Source organism: Lycium barbarum, chromosome 6, assembly GCF_019175385.1.
Source record: "Lycium barbarum isolate Lr01 chromosome 6, ASM1917538v2, whole genome shotgun sequence".
Lineage (NCBI taxonomy): Eukaryota > Viridiplantae > Streptophyta > Magnoliopsida > Solanales > Solanaceae > Lycium > Lycium barbarum.
In genome coordinates this window covers 125,719,883-125,725,024 of record NC_083342.1, presented here as the reverse complement: position 1 = coordinate 125,725,024, position 5,142 = coordinate 125,719,883, and positions in this window count along the sequence as shown.

The following is a 5,142-nucleotide window of genomic DNA, read 5'->3' as shown; positions in this document are numbered from 1 at the left end:
AGGGTATAGAGTAGCCTCCAAGGAACCTTAACAAATCTTAGAGTTTGAAGATGAATTGGACTAGCCTTGTACAGTCTCATAAAATTTTGATGTCTACAAATGCCCCCATTTCAAGGAATGTGGTAGTATAGAATTGCCAAAACTCAAAATGAGTCTTGAAGTACCCATAAAATGGAGCTTCCATCTTCATAGTTTTGTGGCTGCAGACTTGGCATATATGATTTGTGAGAGAAAATATGAAGGACAAATTTGGTCCAACTGGGCGTGCTAAAATTTGTAACCAAAATTCGAGTCGGGAAAAATAATACTCAAGAAAGAAAAATTGAGTATTTGATTTCAAGTATATTGAGTGTTAAAATCTCTATATAATCATCTAATTCTCCAACAATAATATAAACTATGTTGAACTTGAATTTGATTTAGATTCAAGGGCCTACGTATCTTGATCTCAAACGCCTTGATATTTGTCTTCGTTCTTAATCTTCAGCTTGAACTTGAACTTGCTTGCTTGAATGCTTGAACTTGTAGCTTGTAAAGAAATATGCAGACTTTGATCCACGAGCTCTCTTCTTGCTCCTTGTTCTTAATTCATCCTCTTCTTATGAGTTATTAGGACCCCTATTTATAGTTGTATGGGTGGTGTAACTCTGTGATTTGATTGGTCGGTTTGAACTGACCAATCACATTCATCTAGTGACAAACTCAAATTCGATTGGCTAGAGCATGTCATCCGCACACTTAGCATGATTTCATTGGCTCATTAATTTGACTTGGATTGCCACCTCATTTGACATGTGGCATGCCTGAATTTTAAGATGGGTTAATAGTTATTTGGACCCTGGGCTATTAAAGTGGGCTCATTTGGAGCCTCATTAAATGGACTAGCCCGATGCATTTAAGATTAGATGATTAATCCAATTATAAGCCGCATTGTTTGAACTATTTTCTTGAATTTAATATAGTCCAAATTAGTTTATAAATTTGAATCGAATAAATTTCATCACCTACACTAAGTCATCAATATTTTTTTCTCAAAATCATCTTTGGAAAATAGAAGTAAGTTTCAGATTTTCCTCTATATTAAGCTTGTGTTGTTCTATGTCCTAAAACAAGGTTTGTTGGATGTTGTATATACTCGAAAAGTTGAGATCATAACTTTAAAAAGAAAATGATATTCTTATTAAGGAGCAAGATCAAAAAAATCCTCATAATAAGATGAAATGTTTACTAAATTTCATGTAAGATAAAGTGACGAGAGAATATGGAGTTGTTCGCTAATATTTGATTCTAATTTTGTGGACCATTCTTCTGATATCAATGAAAATATTGATAATACGAATTTCTCTTACTAGTGAAGATGTGAATTATTGTGATAATCAATTCATTGGAGAGTAGTATTACTTAGCGATGACACTACATATTGGATGAATTAATATACTTAACTAATGAACTGGTGAAATGAGATAAAAAATATTGAAGTCAAATATTTTCTCTTTGGAATCATTACATTTCAATATTTTTTTAAAGTGATTATGCACCAAACTTGTATTTCATTTTTCATATATAAGTGTTTACTCAAAATTTTTATTTAATAACATGTGCAACGGGCGTGCCGAATATATATATATGAGAGAGAGACTTCTAAACTTTGATCTCAAGATCATTCGTATTTCCACAATGACTTGGCTTGATCATAATTGTAGATAACATAGCAATTAAAAACTTTGTCATTTTTGATAAAGAATTTGTCAAGAAAATCCCAATCAAATTCATAAAATCAGATCATAAGTCAGCAATATTTTCCCCCAAAATCATCTCAGAGGAATAGAAGTAAATTACAGTTTTTCTCTATATTTAAGCATGTTTTGTCATATGTCCTAAAACAAGATTTTTTGAACGTTGCATATACTCGAAAGTTGATGTCATAACCAAAAATGATATTCTTATTAGGGAGTACGATAAAAAAAATCATCATAAATAAGATGCAAGGATAGCTAAATTTCATTATATGATAAAGTGACTCGAGAATATGGAGTTGCTCGCTAATATTTTGATTCTAACTGTGTGGACCATTCTTCTGATATCGAAGAAATTATTGATAATATGAATTTATCTTACTAATGAACGAGTGAATTGCTGTGATAATCAATTCATTGTAGAGTAGTATTATTTAGCAATGACACTAAGATATTGAATGAATTGATATACTCAACTAATGAAATGAAATAAAAACATTGAAACCAAATATTTGCTCTCTGGAATCATTATGTTTTGAGATTTTCTGATTATTTACAAAACGTGATTTCATATTTCATACATAACTAATTACTCAAAATATGATTTTAATAGTATTTTAAAGATTATGTACTACAAGACTTTGACATACATGTGCAATTCGCGTGCTCAGAGACTACCATATATATATATACATACATATATATATATATATATATATATATATATATATATATATATATAGACACACACACACGCACGTACGAACACACTCTTCGAAACTTTGATCTCAATATGATACTTCCAAAATGACTTAGTTGGATCATAACTGTAGATACCATAGCAAGTAAAATCTTTGTCATTTTGTTAAAGAATTTATCAAAAAAAAAAAATCCAATCAAATTCACAAAGTCAAATGCTAAGTCATCCATATTTTTTTCAAAATCATCTCTAGAAAAAAGAAGTAAATTTCAGATTTTTTCTATATTTAAGCTTGATTTGTCCTATGCCCTAATACAGGGTTTGTTGAATGTTGTATATACTCAGAAAGTTGAGATTATAATTAAAGAAAATGGTATTCTTATTAAGGAGTAGGATAAAAAAAATTCCTCATAATAAGATGCCAGGATTACTAAATTTCATTATGTGATAAAGTGACGAGAGAATATGGAGTTGCTCACTAATATTTTGATTCTAATTTTGTGGATCATTCTTCTGATATCAAGGAAACTATTGATAATATGAATTTCTCTCACTAAAGAAGATGTGAATTTTTGTGATAATCAAGTCATTGTAGAATAATATTATTTTAGCGACGACACTAACATATTGGATGAATTTATATACTTAACTAATGAACCGATGAAATGAGATAAAAATTATTGCTCTTTGGAATCATTACGTTTCGAGATTTGGTTTAAGTGATTATTCACAAGAACTTGTATTTCCTTTTTTCATATATAAGTATTACTCAAAATTTATTTTAATAATATTAATATTATTTTATAAATTGTGTACTACATGACTCGACATACACATGCAACGCACGTGCTGAGAGACTAATACTTCTAAACTTTGATCTCAAGATGATACTTCCAAAATGACTTAGCTAGATCATAACTGTATATAATAAACCAATAAAAAATCTTTGTCATTTTGTCAAAAAAATCTGTCAAGAAAATTCCACTCAAATTCACAAAATTAGATATTAAGTGATCAATAATTTTTCACAAAATTTTCTCTAAAAAATAGAAGTAAATTTCAGGTTTTCCTCTTTTTTAAGTTTATTTGTCCTATGTCCTAGGCTCCTAGCACAAGATTTCTTGAACATTTTGCCCGCTATTACTTTCACAATCTCTAACTGTTTGTTTTCAATTTCAATAAATAATTATTTAATACTCACGCAACCCCATTCACTCAAATAAATTAAAATATGAAAAAAGAATCAGGTATGCCCGTAAGAAGGTGTGTTGAAAATGTAATTAAGTAAATAAAAATATTATTTCTTTAACAACTTAGGCTTTTAGATTAAAATATTTTAAATCAAGTATAATTAAAAAGAACTTTTGATAGATAATCTCATCATTTAATACTATCAAGCAAAAATTTAAAGAATTATTGACAACTGAGCTAAATGTTTGTTACACACATTATGCAAGAGAGATCAACCACAAAACAAAAGCAATACTAAAGCATCCATTTTAAGTCTTTTGCTTCCCTTGTATAGCGTGTGTATTTTAGCAATTAACCAAGTAACTCAAGCACAAATTCAACTAATCAAATGATGGCAAGATATGGTGAGTGCCTAAAAACCATGCTACGAGGCTTGGTCACTACTTATTGATAGATGTCATAAATTTATGAAGAATGGTAAGGATGGAACTAGGGATCATATGTTTGTGCGACTTGTGGGTGTAGAAAGAGCTTTCGTCGCAAGAAGAACTGAACTGAACTGAAACTGAAACTGAAACTGAAAATGAACATGATCATAATATGAACATGAGTATCATAACATAACATAATCATTTTATTTGGGAGAGTCTTAGTATAACTGACATAAACCACCATGTGAGCATATGGAGTCTGATCTTTGCCCAATCAGTTAAGCTATCTCATACATTACCGAGATATGAGACATACATGACATGAGTTGATCCACAATATAACCCTGCAATGGGTAACATGAAGGAATCGCATGAACCAACGAAACGATCCTTATCCTATGCTGGCATACGTAGTTTCAGGTGTTAACCTTCTCGGTCAATACTACTCCCAAAATATAACACGAGTAAAAGTGGCATATACCCCATGATTTTCATAACATTTTTCATATCATATTTATGAATTGTGTACCACATGATTCGACATACACGTGTAACGAGTGGGCCGAGAGATTAGTACTTCAAAACTTTGATCAATGACATATAGCCCATGCTTTTCATAACATGTTTCATATCATAATTTATGAATTGTGTACCACATGACTCGACCTACACGTGCAACGAGTGTGCCGAGAGACTAGTACTTCTAAACTTTGATCAAAATATAGTACTTCCAAAATGACTTAGATGGATCATAATTTTAGCTAACAAAATAATTAAAAATCTTTGTTATTTTGTTAAAAAATCTGTAAAAAAAAATCCCACTCACAAAGTCATATGCTAAGTGATCAATATTTTTTTCAAATTTATCTCTGAAAAATATAAGTAAATTTTAGGTTTTCCTCTATATTAATTTTGTTTTGTCCTATGTCCTAACACAAGATTTCTTGAATGTTTTGCCTTCTATTACTTTCATAAATAACGATAAAGGGGTCAAATGTATCTCTAAACCGTTTTATTTTCAAGTTCAGTAAATAATTATTTAATACTCACTCAACTCCATCCACTCAAAGAAATTAAAACATGA